At 38.1% G+C, this 22,936-nt stretch overlaps 1 long non-coding RNA gene across 3 annotated transcripts in view; it reads right to left on the reverse strand.

The window, feature by feature from the left end:
• Nucleotides 1-22,936, reverse strand: part of LOC105463502 (uncharacterized) — a 287,881-nt gene that overhangs the window by 215,717 nt on the left and 49,228 nt on the right. The window lies entirely within an intron of this gene.

Consider the following 22,936-nt stretch of genomic DNA (forward strand, 5'->3'; position numbering starts at 1 on the left):
AACAAAGGGATGGGCTGAATTAAATGAATAGGTTGGGCTAGTTAACTGCCGCAGGAATATGCCCTTAAGACACAGATCACTCATGCTATTGTTTGTGGCTTAAGAATGTCTTTAAGCGGTTTTCTGCCCTGGGTGGGCCAGGTGTTCCTTGCCCTCATTCCTGTAAACCCACAAACTTCCATCTTGGGCGTTAGGGCCATTATGGACATGAAGAGATTTTGTTTATGGCCAGTTTTCAGGCCAGTTTATGGCCGGATTTGGGGGGGCTTGCTCCTAACAATATTTAGGTTACTAAATACAAATTTTGGTGTGAGTCACAATTGTTTAAAAGCAATGTTTACTAACCATTTTAATATGTATCAGCTAGTATTATATCTGCTTCATGATGAGATACATTCTAGAGTATACCCACAATTTAGTGCATAAAAGAGAAATTATAAAACTTACTGGAGCTTCAAAAAAATCAGGAAGAAATCCAACAAGGCAGCACTTAACATTGATTATTCCCCTTATTTGAAATCCAGTGAGACACTTTTATTTGCCATGCATGTCTTAGGCAGCAATAGTTCTGATGGCTTTAAAAGATCTCTAGAAATTGAAAATTAGGAAATTAGTTTTTGAAAAACACTCTTTGCCCTCCCACCTTAAAGTAAAAAAGAATCACCCCACATAAGGTCTAGTTGTTGGATTGAATTACCCATTTTTAATGAAATCCTCAACATGAGTTTACCCCTCAAGTAAAAAAAAATCCAGATAAATTAATATGCTTCCAAACTAAAGATAGTGTGCTATTTTACATCATCCAGAAATGGTCACACAAGATAAATCTGGCTTGACATTTAATCTCTGCTGTCATATTTTTGGCTCTTTCAGTATCATTGACCAATATATTATATAAACTTCTACTCTGAACCTAGACAGAATAAATCAACTGTATCTTTTTGTTTGGGATCTTTTTTGCAGAGTTGGCAAGTTTTGACACACAGAGAATCAGAAGCAGAGGCATCCCCGATGATCCCGCTGTAACTATATCCCTGCAGCTTTCACTGCTAAAATGGAAGACATCCACCCACATGGCTCCTTGGGCAGCCTTTGCATTTGCCATGGTTTTCTGCATCCTACCTATCTCAGAAATTAGTTCTCTCAAGCCATGGCATGCTCTCCAGCACTTCCTCAGGGAATAGCCTCCATATATTGCCTGCCCTTTATATTCTCCCCTTTTCTGGTGGTGCCCAAGTCATTGTCCAGAATGCATCACACTCGACCAAATGGAGAAAATGTGCCTTTGGATCCTCCACCTCTCTCTCTGCCTTTTCCTTCTCATTGTTGTCTCCAAGTCGCACCCCAGTGCTGCAGGTTTGCTCCCTCCTCTTACCAAAGGGAATTCTCAGGAAAGAATCAGAACAAGTCATTAACACATTAAGAGTGAAGTGTAAAAAACTGATAAAGTTTCACCTTTCCTTAATGCTTTTAACAATCATTAAGTCCCCTGTGTGGTTTTAGCTGAAGCTCTGATTGTGACAGACATTTCTCTGCAATATAGTCTCATTGTTATTTAACTATTTTATATGTCATAGTCTCATTTAACTATTTTCCCAATCTCGAGATTTGACCCCATCATACCCCTCCGTCTCTACTCTGACACCCAGCCATTTCATTTCCAAATATCTAAAATGATTTGCCTTTTCTTCTCTGCCAGCTACTCTCCTAGGCCCCATTCCACCATTGTCTCTCAGTCCCAAAACGTTGCTTCACCTTCTCCCAATAAACTATACTCTACACTCACTCCTCTAAGCAAAATTGATAAACAAACTTTCTAGGAAAACTTTGTCCATAACCTCTTGAAGAAAAAAGAGAAACTGTAAGTCCTCGAAAGTGGGTTTATAGCTCATTCCTCCATTACCGAAAAACAGCAAAGGAGAAAAGATAAAGTAGCCAGCAGTTCTTGGTAAATTGAAACCAAGTTTGCGTGTTTTTATACAAGCCTCTAGCATGTGATAAAATGAGTTATCCAAAGGGTTACTAGGCTTAATATATGAAGAGTTCATTTTAAAAATTTATAATTTCCAATAGAAAAAATGTTAAAGTTACATGAACAAACAATATAAAATGATGAAATGTAATTTGTTACAAAAGGGAGGAAATCTTCTCTCCCATGCATAATTAAAGCTTCAATAAAATAAAGATTCTTCAAGTGCAAAATTAAATTAGAAAATAACAATAATAATGTTGTGGGAGAAGAGATTGAAAAAGCCTTCTGGAGAGCAATTTGGTAGACATTAAAATTTTTTTAGACTCTTTATTCAGTAATTCCATGTCTAAGGAAACATTCTAAGTGAAGAAAAATTTAAAATATGTTTTTAAAAGTTTGTAGCAGCAATGCTTATAAAAGCAAAACATTGGAATGATCTAAAGACCCAATGATTAGGCGATGCTTTAGTAAAATATGATATATATACTTAATAGCACAGTAGTAAAGCAGGAAAAAAAAAAAAAAGAAGTGAAGCACTCACAGTTTTGAGGAGAACTGACCAGAAGAGCTGCCCAAACAGGAGCATCAAACTGGACTTTGTGTGAGGCAGAAATACACCTTGATTGGATGAAGCCACTGAGATATCAGGGTTTGTTTGTTACTGCATCATAATATGACTCACTCTAACTAATAGATTAAAAACTTAGTGAAAGTAAAGAAATCCACAGGAGATAAATTCATAAATACATTCTGAAAGAGAGAAGGCCCAGAGGCGCAACTGATGACAAACAGAGCAGAGACAGCTACAGTCCAGTGTGTGCAGGATAAATCTACAGTGGAGGTGGGAAACAGACTTTGCAGAAGAAACCTACAAATGTCATCAAGGAGGAGGACAGGTGTGAGGCACAAAACCGAAAACCAGGAATTAGTTGAATACCTGGCAAAAGAAACGTTGGACCAGTTACCCTGTTCACAGAGAGGTAGGTAAGCCGGTGTTTACCTTCCAGGAAGAAAAACAAAATCTTCTCTAAGCAACGGAAAGAAAGGGAGCAGGATGGAGGGAGGGAAGACATGAGGAGGAATGATCCAGTAGGATTTCCTGAAAGGGAGAATAGAGAAAATGAAGAGTGAGAGATTATCAGAGAAATAATAATCAAATATTCTCAGACTTGAAGAAAGTGTCTTCTATTTGTATGGGCTCATGGAGTACCCTGCATATAAAGGGAACCACTTGGACACAGAATTGAAATCTCAAAACAGCAAAGAGCAAAACAAGATAAATTTAAAAACAATGGTATATCCATACTACCTGAAATTATTGGCCACTGACATAATTGAAAACTGAAGTAGTTCAAAGCGACAACCTCTGAGAAGGACTGTTGTTGGACGGGATGGCTGAGGGGCTTGATTTTCATTACTAATTCCTCTGTCTGCTTTGTGTTTCTTGCTTTTGTGCATTCCCTGGGTGGATCTTTATTTTAATGTGAAAACAAAAGAAGTAAACATGCTGCCTACCAAATCTCTAATTACACCCATAATTATGAATTATGAATAAGAGGGAAAAAGTCACCCCACCTATATATAACTATTATCATTATTAGAAATATTGTTATCATCTATTGTTATTATATAGAAATGAAATTATTATTTGCTGATGCAAATTACATCAGTTAGCTTTAGAATATGCATTTTTCCAAGTACTCGTAATTGACCTAGGCCTCTTTGGCTCTCTCCCTAACCCACATTAGGTCATTGGCAGGAGTAAGGATAAAATGCACATATGTTTGGTACAGGTACAACTGCATTCAAAAATGAAAGTTATTTAAATTTGTCATCATTTAATCACCCTCTTATTTTCTTTCCATTAGCAACTATTAATTATGGGTTCAATTTAATACATTTATACTCCGCCACTTTTTAGGGAAAAAAAAATTGGAAGTCACTTACAAAAAAATTTTTAAAATTAATTAAAATAGGGGTTTGAAAGAAGGTAAAAATGGTGGGAAAAGAAAATCTAACAGGCCAATCATAGTAGTAGACATGGTAATAGTGATAGAGCCTAAAACTTGGCATCGCATTTCCTGGAAACTGAGGCAACAGGAGCTCAGGAAGTGGCAATATTTCATCTCATAAATGATACAGACCACCTTCTTGGGAAAGACAAAGGTCTTTCTTGAATCAACTTTGAAAGAAATATAATGGGTGGGGCATTACAGACGGGGCATTGAAGAACATAAAGCCAATGTTCTTCAACAAACAGAGAGTTGGAAATGTCCCTTTGACCATGTGATTTAGCATCCATACCCACCCCTGACACCCACACTCACAAAACCCAGCCCTTTTTCAATGCCCATCTGATTACACTCAGTGAGTGGTTCCAAGACTTGTCTGATCATAGCAATCAGCTGGTCAGTTGGTTAAAAATTCTATTTTCTTTATCCAGTCTAGCATTGATAGGCATTTGGACTGGTTCCAAGTCTTTGCTATTGTGAATAGTGCTGCCATAAACATACATGTGCATGTGTCTTTATAGTAGAATTATTTACAATCCTTTGGGTATATACACAGTAATGGGATTGCTGGGTAAAATGGTATTTCTGGTTCTACATCCTTGAGGAATCGCCACACTGTCTTCCACAATGGTTGAACTAGTTTACACTCCCACCAAAAGTGTGAAAGTGTTCCTATTTCTCCACATCCTATCCAGCATCTGTTGTTTCCTGACTTTTTAATGACCACCATTCTAACTGGCATGAGATGGTATCTCATTGTGTTTTTGATTTGCATTTCTGTAATGACCAGTGATGATGAGCTTTTTTTCATGTATTTTTTGGCCACATAAATGTCTTCTTTTGAGAAGTATCTGTTCGTATCCTTTGCCCACTTTTTGATGGGGTTTTTTCTTGTAAATTTGTTTAAGTTATTTGTAGATTCTGGATATTAGCCCTTTGTCAGATGGATAGATTGCAAAAATCCCATTCTGTAGGTTGCCTGTTCACTCAGATGATAGTTTCTTTTGCTGTGCAGAAGCTCTTTAGTTTAATTAGATCCCATTTGTCTATTTTGGCTTTTGTCATGATTGCTTTTGGGGTTTTAGTCATGAAGTCTTTGCCCATGCCTATGTCCTGAATGGTGTTGCCTAGGTTTTCTTCTAGGGTTTTTATGGTTTTAGGTCTTAGATTTAAGTCTTTAATCCATCTTGAGTTAATTTTTGTATAAGGTGTAAGGAAGGGCTCCAGCTTCAGTTTTCTGCATATGGCTAGCCAGTTTTCCCAGCACCATTTATGAAATAGGGAATCCTTTCTCCATTGCTTGTTTTTCTCAGGTTTGTCAAAGATCAGATGGTTGTAGATGTGTGGTGTTATTTCTGAGGCCTCTGTTCTGTTCCATTGGTCTATATATCTGTTTTGTCCCAGTACCATGCTGTTTTGGTTACTGTAGCTTTGTAGTATAGTTTGAAGTCAGGTAGCATGATGCCTCCAGCTTTGTTCTTTTTGCTTAGGATTGTCTTGGCTACACAGGCTCTTTTTTGGTTTCATATGAATTTTAAAGTAGTTTTTTCTGATTCTTTGAAGAAAGTCAATGGTAGCTTGATGGGGATAGCATTGAATCTATAAATTAGGCAGTATGGCCATTTTCACAATATTGATTCTTCCTATCCAGAACCATGGAATGTTTTTCCATTTGTTTGTGTCCTCTCTTATTTCCTTGAGCAGTGGTTTGTAGTTCTCCTTGAAGAGGTCCTTCACATCCCTTGTAAGTTGCATTCCTAGGTATTTTATTCTCGTTGTAGCAATTGGAATACTATGCAGCCATAAAAAAGGATGAGTTCATGTCCTTTGCAGGGACATGGATGAAGCTGGAAACCATCAGTCTCAGCAAACTAACACAGGAACAGAAAACCAAACACTGCATGTTCTCACTCATAAGTGGGAGTCAAACAATGAGAACACATGGACACAAGGAGGGGAATATCACACACCAGGGCTTGTTGAGGGGTGGGGGCTAGAGGAGGGATAACATTAGGAGAAATGCCTAATGTAGATGATGGGTTGATGGGTGCAGCAAACCACCATGGCATGTGTATACCTATGTAACAAACCTGCACATTCTGCACATGTATCCCAGAAGTTAAAGTATAATTTTAAAAATAAAAATAAATAAATAAAATCCCAGAATGTGGTTAAAAAAAAAAAAAGTTCTGTTTTTCAAGGCTGTGTCATCTACATTATTTCAGTGGCATTGCACATCAACCTTGTAGACAGAACAAGTAAAAAAAAAAAATCTATTTTCCAGGTCCTTCCCCTGGAGACTTTGATTTGCTAAGTCTGCAAGAATCTCCATTTTTAACACACTCCCCAGGTAAGCAGGCAAGTTTGGAAAACAAGGTGATATGTGATAGTCTGCAGCTGCAAGTAAGCTTGCTCCTCTTGCTGGTCATACCCTAGCTGCTTAATCTCCCTCAGCTTGACTCTCTCAGCATCCTAATGTCTGGACTCTCTCCAATCACAGCCTCCTCTGACATGCATTTGCAAGACAGCATTTGAGAAAGATAAGGAATGTAACATTTGTTGCTTGATGGTAATAACTCATAACTCCCCTTTCCCTTCCTCCGTAACACCAATTTCATCAGCATTACCATGAGAATTCACTAGAGGCTCCACATGAAGTCTATCATGTACACGATTTCATACAAACACATCTGTGCTGATGTACACATCTTTTTATCTTTACTGATGATATGTCGGCCGCTGCAGAACTTTTATAAAATCTTAAGAGTTCATCTATTATTTCTGAAATAAGGTAGAAACAAATCTCCCCAGGAAAAGAGCTACAAACATTGGGGCATACACTTGTTTTGCTAGACTCCCATACTGAACTAATTGCACTTTCGAAACTTTCTTGCCTGAGCCATGTTTCAAGAAGACTCTCAGCTACATAGAACACAGACTCCCTTCCATACACATCAAAATCAGAAGAAGTGCCAGATTTCCCCCACAGTGTCTTGTTTCTCCCCTGCCATTCATAAGAAACCTATTCCAACATGTTGCATTACAGGGAAACTGGAGATGAGACAGTCACAAAAGTAGAGAGATGTTTAGCCTAAGGACAGTTATATGTGTTCCAGAATGAAGCAAAAAAAAGGTCAAACTTAAGTCAAGGAAATGGCTCAGCTTTCTCTAAAACAGAGACAGAGAACTTCTTCTCAGCTAAAAACATAACAAGAACGGGAGAGGAAAGAAACCTGAGATAGAGCATGATAACATTTCTTGTCTTGGCCAAATATTCATTTGGATTGTCAAAATTCATAGAGAATCAAACTGTGCATGAAGACTAAAGGTGAAGTATAATCTATAAATAAATAAAAAGAACTGTAATTGTGGCTTAGGAGTAGAGGACCCCAAAAAATACATTGGCCATGTACCTTGAAGTTTTAGGATGCTGTGGAAGTCGCGAATTCAATAAAGGCCAACTACAGAGGTCAGACCTGCTCCGGATGTTCCAAATCAGCCTCTCCAGTCAAACCCTGACCATCTAGAAGGGATTAATGATTAGTTATCTTGTGAATCCTATGAAAGAATATATTTCTTTTTTAGACACAAAATTCTCTAGAGGATGCTGCTTGCCAACACTCTGAAAAAAATAATCTCTCAAAATTCTTGCAATCCACTGTGTTATGATTTCATCTCATGAAATATAACACCTTTACATTAAACCTCATACAACCAAATCCCACTGGATCTCTTCCAGACTCAGAATACTCAGCTCTGTTGGTGATGCTTAGAGAAGGGAAATACAGCCTCGTCTCCTCAAACTGGTTCCCACCACTGGGTCCATTTTGCAGGGAGCAAATTTGCTTTACATCTACAAAATATTTACATGTGACTAATCTCATACATAATAGATCTTGCAAATGCCTTGTGAATGAAAGAATATCTTCCAACATCACAGTGATAATTCCCCTGAAATGAATCTTTTAAACTGAAATACACACTATTCCATTCTGGTTTTCCAGTCTATGGAAATTATCTCTGGTTCTCCTGGATTCGCCTATGGGTGGTCAAAAGTATGAATATAAGGGTCAGAAAGGACAAAATAAAATGCTCTTCTCACTAAAGAGAAATTCACTTGAGTTTACATTATATTCTTGACTCAAGAAGAAAGAATGCCTTGCTAAATAAAGTGACAATATCTACATGTAACATAAACACACAATGACAAAAAGCAAATCTGCACATACTCCTATCAGTAGCTACACATTTTCCCAATACTTGGCAATTTTTGGCAACAAGGTGATCCTGTAATAAAGATCTCACCAAGAAATCAATCAATGATCAATAACACAAAGATTGATACCTCATACATTCATATTATTGTTATTATTAGAAACACTCCTTGCTTCATATTTGTCTTCAGTTGAAGACATTTATGTCGAAGATGAGCCAAACATCATTAAGGAATTGTCTTTGTCAGCCTCATCAAGAATGTTTTACAGGAATTCCGCATGTCATCTCAAATGTCTTTGATGTCATGGTTTTTATGTAAGACATGACAGGATATAGACTCCTTTGGTGTCATCACAGGATACATTTCCATACACCTCAGCAGATATTATATGACACAGAGGTTAGTTTTTGGTCTAGGAAGGCTTTTCTCTAGTGAGGCATTCATATGATAGAATGGAGGTCCTATTTTATTCAACAAGTAACTGTTGAATGCCTTCATTGAACTGGCATGGTGAAATAAGGCATATTACTAGGTAGTAATAATTGTCCACTCCATAAGAATCCAATCCCATTTCTAATGCATCTTCTAAAGGTCATTAGTATACACTTGACGTCCCCTTTTCACCTTTTCTACATTCATATGTTTTCAAGATTCAACCCATCATTCCTGAATTAAAACTCTAAGGTGATTAGTCAGTGGCATTTGACTGCAGCCTGGGAATTCCAATGTTCCACAAAGGAGCTCCTGCTGATCTCCTATAGCATTCAAGTTCACAAGGTGCTCACGTCTCTACTCAATTTCAGGAATATATTTATAATTTACCCATAAGGCAGTCATACATACAAATCCATCCTTTCCACTATTTCCACATTAGTGAGAGTGACAGTTGTTATCTCCATGTTTCTAGCAGTAAGAAATGACCAGATTAAGGGGTCTGTATTAGTCTGTGTCCATCAAATGATCCTATGTGCCACAAGAACTTAAGAACCATGGACCTAGGCCTCCCTTATCTTGTTCAGGTTGTCAACCATTTATATTATAACTTCATACAGAGAAAGTATTTTAGTCTTCAAAACACGAAAATTTTTCTCTCACTGGTTGTTAGCATCAGTTGGACCTATAAGACATCTTACCTCAACCATTTGTGGCTGGCCCCTGGAATACAAATGAAGATAGTGTTTGTGTTACTACAGGGCCAGTGAGGGGGTGTGAGCCCTTATTATCAATTCCAGTGAGCTCTTATCATATGGATGTAAAAATGCTTGTGCTCTAAACCAATACACAAAAAATACAAAAGAATTACATATTCTCTTATTCACTTCATGTACCATAAAGCATTTACTGATCTCTGCAAGTCTGGCTGTATGGACAAGAAATAACCCAGGGCCCACATTTGTAATACAGTGATCATAGAGTATGAGACTTTAAGATGTTTAACCTCTCTGATCTGTCTCAGTTTTTTCATCTATATGATAGAAATAATACCTTTTTAGCAGAAGTTTTTAAATTATTAAATGAAAATAGTATCTATGAAAACACTTTAAACGAATATTAGTTTTTGCTGCTGCTGCCATTATTAAGCCCAAATTGAACCTCCCAAGGCCATTCTTGCCCAAGATCATTTATTCATTCTACAAATACATCCCAAGCGCCTATTAAGTGCCAAGCACTGCATGATTCAGTGATTACTAAAAGCTTCATAGAGTTTATTATGGTCTATCTAGTGAAGGGGAAATACATTGATTTAATAATCACACTCCCAAAAAATGGAGAGTTGTTACCATAACAAGTGCTTTGAAAGAACGATACGTAATGTTACGAGAATTTATCATAGAGGATTTTGACCAGAGGGGGCCATTATGGTTCATTTATTCAACCACATTAATCGGGCACATTAACTGCCACAAACTGTGATGGTGCCAGGGATTCAAAGATGAAGGCATGATGCCAATCCCCAATCAACTAGCAATGCAGAGAAGAGCATCACCATGTAAACAGCTGGCACAGGAACATCACAGGAGGACAATCAGACACAAAGGAAGAGGGAATTCTACAGAGAAAGGGAAGGAGAGAGATATGAGAGAAGACTTCCTACAGGAGATGATGAATGAGCCAATCTTAAAGGATGGGTAGAATCCTCCCCCTGGGGAAGAGCAAATCAGGAAGAGGAAGAAGTGAAAGCAAAGACAGTGAGTGGGAGAAAACATCTTATGTTACAGAAGTAGTTTTCATTGGGGAGTGATTTGAGCTGCCTCCCACCCCCTGAGGGCATTTGGCAATGTCTGAAGGGATTTATGGTTGTCACAGCCTGGGGCTGAGGGCTGCAGGGAGAAGGTTCTGCTTGTACGTAGCAAGTAGAGGCCAGCCATGCTGCCAAACACCCAATGCATGGAATAGCCCCTACAACAAAAAATTGCCTGGCCCAGAATGTCAATAATACTAAGGCTGAGAAACCCTACATAGAAGAAATAGAGTAGAAAAGCTTCACCACTCATGTATTTGTCCGAAAAACAGAAATATTTTTACTTCCATGTGACAAACAGTCCCCAGAATTGAATGACCTTCCTTTCTGGGTGTTTCCCACATCTCAGTAGAGGAGACATCTAAGAAGCAAAGTGTACATGTGTGTCTGGGGTTCAGGGAAAGGTCTGCAATGAAATACAAGCTAGGGCACAACAGTGAGGGGATGGCTGAAGCCCTGGGAGTGGATGAGACCATCCCTGAAGAATATGTGAAATACTGAAGATATTAAAAGGCCTACCATAGAACCCTAGGAAACACCACCACTGAGAAACTGGCAGAAGAGGAGGCATCAGCAAAGGGAAACAGGAAGGAATACTCAAAGAAGTAAGAGGACAACAAAAGGGAGAAGGATGCCATGCAAGTCAAGAAAGGACAAGCTTTCAAAATTAACTGACAATTACCAAATGAGTTGAAAATGTATGTTTACACAAATCATGCACATGAATGTTAATAGTAGCTTTATTCATAATCGCCAAAACGTCTTTCAGCAGATGAGTAGCTAAACAAACTGTGGTGCGTACTTACAAGGGAATATTACTCTGAGATAAAAAGAAATGAGCTATCAAGCTACAGGCAAACATGGAGGAAACTTCAATATGCATTAAACCTTAAATGCATATTGCTAAGTGAAAAAAAGCCAATCTGAAAAGTCTACATCCTGTATGATTCCAACTATATGGCGTTCTGGAAAAGGCAAAACTAAGGAGAGAGTAAAACGATCCATGTTTGGGCTTGTGGAAGGGAGGGAGAGAGGGAAGTGAAGCACGGGAGACTCTTAGAGCAGTGAAGCTCATCTGTATGATACTGTAATGGTGGATACATGACATTATGCATTTGTTAAAACCCAGAGAATATACAACACAAAGAGTGAATCTGTATATAAACTACGGACCTAGTTAACAAAAATGTGTCAAAATCGACTGATCAGTTATAAGAAATATACCATACAAATGTAAGATGCTAATAATACAGAAATCTGTGCAGGGAGAAAGGAGGTACATGGGAACTCTCTATATCTTCCCCTCAATTTCCACTCTAAAAAATCAAGTCAATTAATTATTTTTTAAAACAGGTTTATGTTGAGTAACTTAAGTTCAATTAATATCTGTGCTAATAACTGAGGGTTAATGTTGAAAAAGAAGCTAGATTTTTACCTTAAATATTATGAGTTATATTCAAAATCCACCCCAAATTGAGTGATAAGCTGCCAAATGACATAGAGAAGTCAAATAAGAACCAAAACTGAAATCTACTCAGCTGATAATTAGGATATCACAGTGATCTTTGACAGCACTGTTAAAGTGATCAAAGCAGAGACTGCAGCTGGCTCAATGTAAATGTGTGGTGAGGAAGTGGAAAAAATAAGTGAAGACTCATTTAAGAAGCTAAAACATGAATAAATGGATAACGAGGGATGCAGAATACAGTTTCTTTCCTTAATAAGGAGGGACTTGAACATGTTTGTAAATTGCAAGAAAGACTTGTCACAGAAGGAGAGACTGTAAATATAGTTAACAACAACAAAAAAGATTCCTAAAGGAACACAGTCAAAGAAGAAACCACAGCAGAGCATTTACTCAAGTCTTGGAGGAAAAAAAAATAGGTGTTTTTCTTTCATATTTTATTAAAGAGGTTTTGAAAAACAAGAGGTAGTGAACAATTATGAAACAGGAGAGAGTAGCAAAACAAGTTTGTCTTCCTCACCATCCAGCCTGGACCTTAGTCTCCAATTCCTATAGATGAGGATCAGGACCACTCAACAAGCTGATCTATGACAGCTCTGCAATACAGATTGGTAGACTTGAATTGAGAACCAGGAATTCTAGCATCTACTCTCATTCCCTCACTACTACAACCCCTGTCTTCCCCTACACCCATTATCAGCATCATTCTTAGTGATTTGGCTAAGTTGCTTGGCCTTCTTGGGTCCTCAGGTACCTCACCTGTAAAACGGCAGAAATGTCTTCCCAGCCTAGGACTGCATCCTGGATCAACTGACCTCTTGGGATTCTTTCTCCTGTAAAGCCAAATATAGCAGATGAACCACCATTTTGGCTGAGGAGTTAGCCTTCTGGTCAGAGAGATTTTTCTCCTAACATCGTGGAGAAGAAAAACAAGTCAAGCAAGCAGTGTTCTCCATGGGAAGTTCCAATATCCATCCTCCTCCAAAGTCAAAGCAACCACAAAAGATAAAATTCCGCCAGGTGCAGTGGCTCACACATGTAATTCAGCACTTTGGGAGGCTGAGGTGGGCAAATCACCTGAGGTCAGGAGTTCAAGACCAGGCTGGCCAAAATGGTGAAACCCCATCTCTACTAAAAATTCAAAAATTAGCTGGGCATGGTGACTTGGGAGGCTGAGGCAGGAGAATCGCTTGAACCCAGGAGGCGGAGGTTGCAGTGAGCCGAGATCGTGACACTGCACTCCAGCCTGGGCAACAATGAAAAAAAGCAAAACTCCGTCTAAAAAAAAAAAAAAAAAGAAAGATAAACTTCCACTCTGAGGTCAATGGTCAATATGAATTTCAGTATGGGCCAATACTAATGTTAACCAATACTGGGATTCATCAAATTTTTTTTTTTTAGTTCCAGGGTACATGTGCAGGATGTGCAGGTTTGTTGCATAGGTAAACATTTGCCATGGTGGTTTGCTGCACCTATCAACCCATCAGCAAACTATTAAAGCCAGCGTGCATTAGCTATTTTTCCTGATGCTCTCCCTCCCCCAACCCCACAACAGGCCCCACTGTGTGTTGTTCCCCTCCCTGTATCTATGTGTTCTCATTGTTCAGCTCCCACTTAAAAGTGAGAACATGTGGTGTTTGGTTTTCTGTTCCTGCGTTAGTTTGCTGAAGATAATGGCTTCCAGCTCAATCTATGTCCCTGCAAAAAAACAAGATCTTGTTCCTTTTTATGGCTGCATAGTATTCTGTGCTGTATATATACCACATTTTCTTTATCCAATCTATCATTGATGGGCATTTGGGTTGATTTCATGTCTTTGCTATTATGAATATTGCTGCAGTGAACATATGCATGCATGTATCTCTGTAATAGAATGATTTCTATTCCTTTGGGTACATACTCAGTAATGGGATTGCTGGGTCAAATGGTATTTCTGGTTCTCGGTCTTTGAGGAATTGTCACACTGTCTTCCACAATGATTGAACTAATTTACCTTCCCACCAACAGCGTAAAAGTGTTCCTATTTCTCCACAGCCATGCCAGCATCTGTTGTTTCTTGACTTTTTAATAATCACCATTCTAACTGGCTTGAGACAGTGTCTCATTGTTGCGATTTGCATTTCTCTAATGATCACTGATGTTGAGCTTTTTTTCCATGTTTCTTGGCCACGTAAATGTCTTCTTTTGAGAAGTGTCTGTTCATGTCTTTTGCCCACTTTTTAATGGAGTTCTTTGATTTTTTTGTGTGTAAATTTGTTTAAGTTCCTTGTAGATTCTGGATATTAGACCTTTGTCAGATGGATAGATTGCAAAAATTTTCTCCCATTTACTCGTCTTGGAGGAAAAAAAACAGGTGTTTTTCTTTGATACTTTATTATCAGACTATCTGTTCACTCTGATGATAGTTTCTTTTGCTGTGCAGAAACTCTTTAGTTTAATTAGGTCCCATTTGCCAATTTTTGCTTTTGGTGTTTTCATCATGAAATCTTTGCCCATGCCTATGTCCTGAATGGTGTTGCCAAGATTTTCTTCCAGGGTTTCTATGGTTTCAGGTTTTACATTTAAGTCTTTAACCCATCTTGAGTGAATTTTTATATAAGGTGTAAGGAAGGAGTCCAGTTTCAATTTTCTGCATATGGCTAGCCAGTTCTCCCAGCACCATTTATTAAATAGGGAATCCTTTCCCCATTTCTTGTTTTTGTCAGGTTTTTTGAAGATCAGATGGTTGTACAAGTGTGGTCTTATTTCTGAGTTCTCTATTCTGTTCTATTGGTCTATGTGTCTGTTTTTGTACCAGTACCATGCTGTTTTGGTTACTGTAGTCTTGGAGTACAGTTTGATGTCAGTTAGTGTGGTGCCTCCAGCTTTGTTCTTTTTTCTTAAGATTGTCTTGGCTATATGGGCTCTTTTTTGGTTCTGTGTTAATTTTAAAGTAGTTTTTTCTAATTCTGTGAAAATGTCAATGGTGGTTTAATGGGAACAGCATTGAATCTATAAATTACTTTGGGCAATATGGCCATTTTGATTCTTCCTATCCAGGAGCATGGAATGTTTTTCCATTTTTTTGTTTCCTCTCTGATTTCCTTAAGCAGTGGCTTATAGTTCTCCTTGAAGAGGTCCTTTACTTCCCTTGTTAGCTGTATTCCTAGGTATTTTATTCTTTCTGTAGCAGTTGTGAATGGGAGTTCATTCATGATTTGGCTCTCTGCTTGTCTGTTGTTGGTGTATAGGAATGCCTGTGATTTTTGAACATTGATTTTTGTATCCTGAGAGTTTCCTGAATTTGCTTATCAGCTTAAGAAGCCTTTGGCCTGAGATGATGAGGTTTTCTTGATATAGGATCATGTCACCTGCAAACAGAGAGAGGTTGAATCCCTCTCTTCCTATTTGAATACCTTTTATTTCTTTCTCTTATCTGATTTTCCTGGCCAGAACTTCCAATACTATGTTGAATAGGAGTGATGAGAGAGGGCATCCTTGTTTTGTGCTGGTTTTCAAGGGGAATATTTCCAGCTTTTGCCCATTCAGTATGATATTGGCTGTGGGCTTGTCATAAATGGCTCTTATTATTTTGAGGTATGTTCTTTCAATACCTAGTTTATTGAGAGTTTTTAATATGAAGCGATGTTGAATTTTACTGAAGGCCTTTTCTGCATCTATTGAAATAATCATGTGGTTTTGTCTTTAGTTCTGTTTATGTGATGAATTATGTTTATTGATTTGTGTATGTTGAACCAGCCTTGCATCCCAGTGATGAAGCCAACTTGATCATAGTGGATAAGCTTTTGGATGTGCTGCTGGATTCGGTTTGTCAGTATTTTATTGAGAATTTTTGCATTGATGTTCATTGGGTATATTGACCTGAAGTTTTCTTTTTTTTGTTGTATCTCTGCCAGCTTTTGGTATCAGGATGATGCTGGCCTCATAAAATGAGTTAGGGAGGAATCTCTCCTTTTCAATTATTTGGAACAGTTTCAGAAGAAATGGTACCAGTTCCCCTTTGTACGTCTGGTATAATTCAGCTGTAAATCTGTCTGGCACGGGCTTTTTTTGGTTGGTAGACTATTTATTACTGCCTCAATTTCAGAACTTGTTATTGGTCTGTTCAGGGATTCAACTTCTTCCTGGTTCAGTCTTGGGAGGGTGTATGTGTCCAGGAATTTATCCATTTCTTCTAGATTTTCTAGTTTATTTGCATAAAGGTGTTTATGGCATTCTCTTATGGTTGTTTGTATTTCTGTGGGCTGAGTGGTGACATACCCTTAATCATTTTTTATTGTGTCTATCTGGTTCTTCTCTCTTTTCGTCTTTATTAGTCTAGCTAGTGGTCTATTAATTTTTTCAAAAAACCAGCTCCTGGATTCATTGATTTTTTTGACAGGTTTTTCGTGTCTCTATCTCCTTCAGTTCTGCTCTGATCTTGATTATTTTTTTGTCTTCTGCTAGCTTTGGGGTTTATCTGCTCTTGGTTCTCTAGTTCTTTTAGTTGTGATGTTATGGTGTTAATTTGAGATCTTTCTAGCTTTTTGATGTGGGCACTGAGTACTATAAATTTCCCTCTTAACACTGCTTTAGCTGCGTCCCAGAGATTCTGGTACATTGTCCCTTTGTTCTCACTGGTTTCAAAGAACTTCTTGATTTCTAACTTAGTTTCATTATTTACCCAGAAGTCATTCAGGAGCAGATTGTTCAATTTCCATGTAGGTGTGTGGTTCTGAGCGAGTTTCTTAATCTTGTGTTCCAATTTGATTGCACTGTGGTTTGCTTCCAAGATGGTACGTTGTTGCTGCGTGCTCCAGAAGAAGTAAATGTCCTCATGTGGAGGAAGGGATAGAAGGTAATGAATCCACTCCCTTAAGCATATTTGTAAGAGCCTTAATTCCTTCCATGAAGGCTCTACCCTCATAACTTAATTATCTCTTAAAGCTTACAAAAATATAATCTATTTATTGCATTACTGGCCAGTACCATCACTTTGGCAATTAAGTCTCAACATATGAATTTTGGGGGAACACATTCAGACCATTGCAAAGAGCAAAAATATTTTGAGCTCTTGAAATGTACAAGCAAGGAATTAGTCACCATGAGAAATACCAGGATAAAACACACACACATACACACACGCACACACACACACACACACTCACTCCCAGGAGTTTACATCCTAATCCTGACCCTTGGCTGTAAGCAGGTTTTTTCCTGCATTCTTGCTGCCTGCTGAGCATGGTAACACAAAATGACAGCAGGCTGCTTATTTCTTTCAAAGCCACAACAATGGAAGAGGGACATCCTGTGTCTGTAACAGGTAGATGGAAATGCTTGTTGAAATATTTTATGGATTGCTTTGTAGAAGAAAACATGCCATTAGACATCTCATACTACAAGATAATCCTGATGTAACTGAACTGAGCCACGTGGCCAGAGTATGTAGTATGAGTATGTCAATATTTGTTATCCCTCATATTATCACTCATACTACATACTGACATCCCATGCCACAAAATAGTCATGATGTAACTTTCAGAGCACATAGCATGTGTTCCCAGGACAAAGTGATGCACAAAGATGTCCATGTAATACCCAAACTGACACAATGAATCCCACATGCTTGTAAAAGATTATCTGATAAAACTTGGGACCAAATGTTGGTACATAAACTATACCTTACTGTGGTCGTGTCTTATTCCTCCTATATAAATTAAACTCCAGATACACAACGTACATGTTCCATCTTCTTCTTTCCCTTCATCTGTTCAATCCTCCCTCACTTCACTAACATACACCCATTACTGTAATGTTTTCAGTGATAACCATTATTGAACAAATGAAGGAATGAGGTATCAAAGCTATAGCAGGTATGCATATGTTTGGCTATAAAAAATAAAAACCTTCACTGCAAGAACTTAAAAAGATATAGGTTTATTTTGTTTCTGGCAACAAGAAGTCTAAGGGTATAAACACCAGGGCTGTCAGAGTAGCTCAGAATTCCACAAGTCACTGCCCTTAGTATCTCAAGATGGCCTCTGCACTTCCAGACCCCACAACCAATTTTCAGGAAGGAAGAAGATGAGAGGGCTAAAGGCCTTTTCCCAGGCAGCTTTTGTCTTTTTGCGTGGAAAGGAATTGTCCATTTGCATCACTGGCTAGAGCTGAGCCAGGTGGCCACCTCAGGCAGTAGGTGTCTAAGAAAATGGAGTGTTTTGCTTTTAGCCTTTACAAAAGGGGAAGGCAAGGGAAAAGTCAGTTGGGAATGGAGCTGAGTAAGCCAAGTCCTGATGCTATATGCAAACAGCTCTTTTTCCAATAATACATGGTTTTCACATATATACCACTTTGCACTCCATTGATATTGTTTCCTTCAACTGATTTAATTCAGTGTTTTTATTTAGGCTCTTGGAGTTAGTATTATTAAAGGTTCTCTTCATTTCATTCCCATACTTTCAGAGCCCAGTGAAGAACCTTATATTCTACCCCTTCCAACTATTTGAAATTGATGTGGATACACTATATTTCTATCCCAAACTTTTGCCCAATTATATTCATTTCAGTTCCAACTTTTGCAAATCAGTTCATTTTGTTAACATCCTTTTTACCCTGCTTAGTTTGTAAATGAGAGAGTCGGAACTCAAACTCAATCAGATCTGTATTCCTCATCTCTAGCTGCTTCTGGAACACCCAGACTACAGGGATATGCACACACACTTTGCCATTGAGAGGATTTCCATAGTTTTGCTCACTGAAACCTGTATAATTTGCCCAGCATGTGATGCATACATAAAAAAAAAAAAACAGAAAAGGAATTATTTATAGGCTTGGAGAGTTGGCCAATCTTTTGGGAAAAAATTTGACAACCCCTTCTCACACCATACACAAAAATCAATTCCAAGCCAAGTAAAGATTTGAATATGAAAAAGCAAAAATTCTGCAAAGAATGGTAGAACGTTCTCTTTAGAAAATATGTTGAGAAAGAATTTCTTAAGCAAGTCATACAAAGCATAAACTATAAAGAAAAAGATTGATAATTTTATCTAAATTAAAATTACTTCTAGATGAGAGAAAAGACCATAATAACATTTTTAAAAACAAGACTCAGAAGGAATGAAGATATTTGCAATTCACTTAATTGATTTCTAAAAACCATGACATCAAGAATATGTATTTTTAAAAACATGACATCAAGAATTTATAAAGACCTACAAATCAATAAAGAAAATGACAAAAAATAGAAAATAGAGAAAAACAATGTGCTCAAGAAGAAATTGAACGAGCCATAAATATGTGAAAAATATTGCAAATCTCACCTGTAATGAGAGAACTGAAAAAACGAATATTATATTCATTCACACCTATCAAATTTATAAAAATATGTGTCTGTGAATACCAACTATAAGGATGTGGGAAAATAAGAACTCTCAAACACTGCCAGTGGTAGTTTCAATTGGCACAGGCACTTTAGAGAGCAATTTGGACTATCTAGTGCATACCCCATAGCCCAGCACTTCTATTCCTCAGCGTACATCCAGGAAAAAATCTCTCCAATGTGCACAAGAAGACAAATACAAAGATGTTCACAAAACAGCTTTGTTTGCAATAAAAATTTGGAAGCAACATAATTGTCTATCAGAAGGAGAATGAGTAAATAAATTATTATATTTTCATCCAATGGAATGCTATAAAAACATTAAAATGAATAGGATAAATCTCCAAAACATCCTGGAGTTGAAAAGTACTACCCTTAATCAAGCTCTGTGCTTTGCCTTCCATTTTTACCTTCCATCTGTTTGAATTTTATTCCTCCTTCAAATCTTTCTGAAGCATTAATCCCTCCAGAAATGTTCTCTGCTGTTTCCAATCTTGATCTTTCCCCCAGGGATTTTTATTTGGATCTCTCTTACGGCATTCACTCCAACAGCCGTACAACAAATGGTCCCTAGCGTCATAGTCTCACCAACAGGCTTTTTAAAACACCTTAATTAATTTGATGGGAGTGGCGGGGGGAACTCATTTTAATGTACATTCATTTGATGACTCCTGAGGTTGACATTTTTCTATGTGCTAATTCTTCATTTATATTTCTTCTGTCTTACTCATTTACATCATCCTAGCTCATATTTAAAATAGCAAATAAGGCCAGGGGTGGTGGCTCACACCTGTAATCCCAGCACTTTTGGAGGCCGAAGTGGGTGGATCGCTGGAGCCTAAGGGTTTGAGACCAGCCTGGGCAACATGGTGAGACCATGGTCTCTACCAAAAATACCAAAAACAATTAGCTGGGTGTGGTGGCATGCACCTGTAGTCCCAGCTACTTGGGAGGCTAAAACCAAACAAACAAACAAAAGAACACAGAAGGCCAGGTGCAATGGCTCGCACCTGTAATCCCAACACTTCGGGAGGCCGGGGCAGGAGGATTACTTGAGCCAGGAGTTCAAGACCAGCCTAGGCAATACAGCAAGACCCTCAAAAGAAAAAAAAAAAAAGGAAAATAAACTTTGAACCAAATTAAAATCTATAAATTCAAAGTGAATTAACAAAAACACTCAGACCGAAAAAAATTACTCCAAAATAGGTAGTGTGCTAACATATAGAAGTGTATTATGAACACTACAAACTTACTTGCTAGGGCCCTTTCTTGCGTCTTTATATAACATGTATGTTTATGGTTTACATGATGCTGAATGGAGGGGGAATAACTTAGGGCTTAAATAGTTTCTACTGGTTTGAGGAACAAAAAGCACTTTGTGCAGGCAGAAAGAACACAGAAGCCAAGAGACTACATGCCAAAAGCCAGTATTCCCTATGAAGACTCTATCTAACATATGAGACTGATACTCATCCCAATAAATCCTGAATTCTGCAAATGTATAACTTTATTCCCTCACTGTAACACGTGTCTTTTTAAAGTTTCCTATTAAATTTATGATTCAGGGGTTTGCAGCTAATAAGCAGAGTCATAATTGAAACAATTAAATATAGTCATCTATTCTCCAGAAAATGCAAGTTATTTGTACTCTGCAGTTCACATGGCTCTTGGTGGTCCCTAGGTTGTTGTTTTTTGTTTTTATGTTTTTGAGACGGAGTCTCGCTCTGTCGCCCAGGCTGGAGTGCAGTGGCGTGATCTCCACTCGCTGCAATCTCTGCCTCCTGGGTTCAAGGAATTCTCCTGCCTCAGCCTCCCGAGTAGCTGGGACTACAGGAGCGTGCCACCACGCCTGACTAATTTTTTGTATTTTTAGTAGAGATGGGGTTTCACCATGTTAGCCAGGATGCTCTCGATCTCCTGACCTCGTGATCCACCCACCTTGGCCTCCCAAAGTGCTGGAATTACAGGCTTGAGCCACTGCGCCCAGCCAGTCCCTAGGTTTCCTTCCCTCCTTCCTTCCTTCCTTCCTTCCTTCCTTCCTTCCTTCCTTCCTTCCTTTTCTTTTCTTTTCTTTTCTTTTCTTTTCTTTTTTTTTCAGGATTCTTGAGATTCCAAGGATCATTTGTAGGCAGCACGGTTTTTGCTGACAGCTTCCAGAAACTTCTTCTGCCATTCAAATTCAGAGGTTTTACTTGGGAATCAAATGTTCAATATGAAAATGATTTGTATATAAAAGTAGAGCTATAGAACTGGAATTACCAAGATCATAGCCAGTGACCATCACTGCAATAGTTTCCTCTGTTTTTATTTATGAGTAATTTATCACTCTGTCTGGATTTTGACATGAGCATCAGACAATCCAGATTTTAAAAGAACATTTGGCTCCCAAAATGCTGAACAAACAGAATCTCTTTCTTTGAGGATAGTCAGGACATCAACAGATAGAGCTACTTAGGAGATTTACTCCAGAATGCTACTTACCCAGGCTTTAACCTGGACTAAATCCCAACTGAGTCAGTTGGTTAACTGATTATCGGATAGGACACAAGAACAGTCAGAATGGGTAAATGTGTCATATTTCCACTACTTTATCTCTTCAGGGGTGCATATTACAAGAAAGTAAAAACATTTCATTAGAATGCAAAACAATGATGATAGCATTGCCATAAATACCGTGCTTCCTTTGAATATCCTATCCACTTCCAAACTATATTTTCATAAGTTTAAGTTTATATAGAATTTGATCATGTGTCATAAGGTGTTTGAAGTATGTTTCTACTTTTGTTCATCTCGGGTTTTTTATTTTTGTTTTTAGTGTCATGTAAAATAAACAAGACTTTGTTTTAAATCTGCAATTATCATGAGTAAATACATTTCACAAAGTTTTTTTTTTTAAATCAGCCTAAACCAGACTTTGGTTTATATTAAAAAGTTCCCCAGGGAACTAGATTTTACATTTGAGACCCTGATTTAGCTAAAAGATTTATAAGGGCACATGTAGAAATACAGGTACCCATTGGGTGATGAACCAGGGCTGACATAATTATGATTCTCTCTGCTCTCCATTCCATTGGAAACTGCTCCCAGGAGCCCAGAGGTGAGTTGGTTGTCAAAGGAGAACATAAATGTTCTATGCAATGTGACCACCTGCGTCACCTTCCCAATCTCCAAGGCCAATCTAAAGAACATTAGAAGATGATACACAAGTCTTTTCAGATATTAAATTAATGGGAATACTTACTTCACTTGTAACCAATGTCAGTGATGTTTGAGGACCTTGAAGCCAAATTTACTTGGATCGATTTGTGCATTATCATTCCAGGCTGTTGCTCACAGCCTGTCATAAGCATAGTGGCAGCACACATGAGCCTAAACGAAAAATTATGTCTCAAAGTAACATCTGTAAAAGAGTCCAGGACTGGAAAATTGAAATTTTCCTTATAAAAAAATAAAATTGTGTAATAACTTGCTGAAATGTCTTAAGAGTGAAGTAACACACTGGGAGGACTGGTCTTAACGGCCTATCCCGTTTGCAAATCATCGCATTATGGGACAAAGTGGGGGAATGAGCCTATTCACCAGTCCACAGGGGAGCGTGACAAGTTTCTTACAAGCCTCAACGGGTGGCAGTGTTGTTGCAGGTGTCTGGGTTGCCATTGTTGCTGCTGT

Source organism: Macaca nemestrina, chromosome 3 (assembly GCF_043159975.1).
Source record: "Macaca nemestrina isolate mMacNem1 chromosome 3, mMacNem.hap1, whole genome shotgun sequence".
NCBI classification, from domain to species: domain Eukaryota; kingdom Metazoa; phylum Chordata; class Mammalia; order Primates; family Cercopithecidae; genus Macaca; species Macaca nemestrina.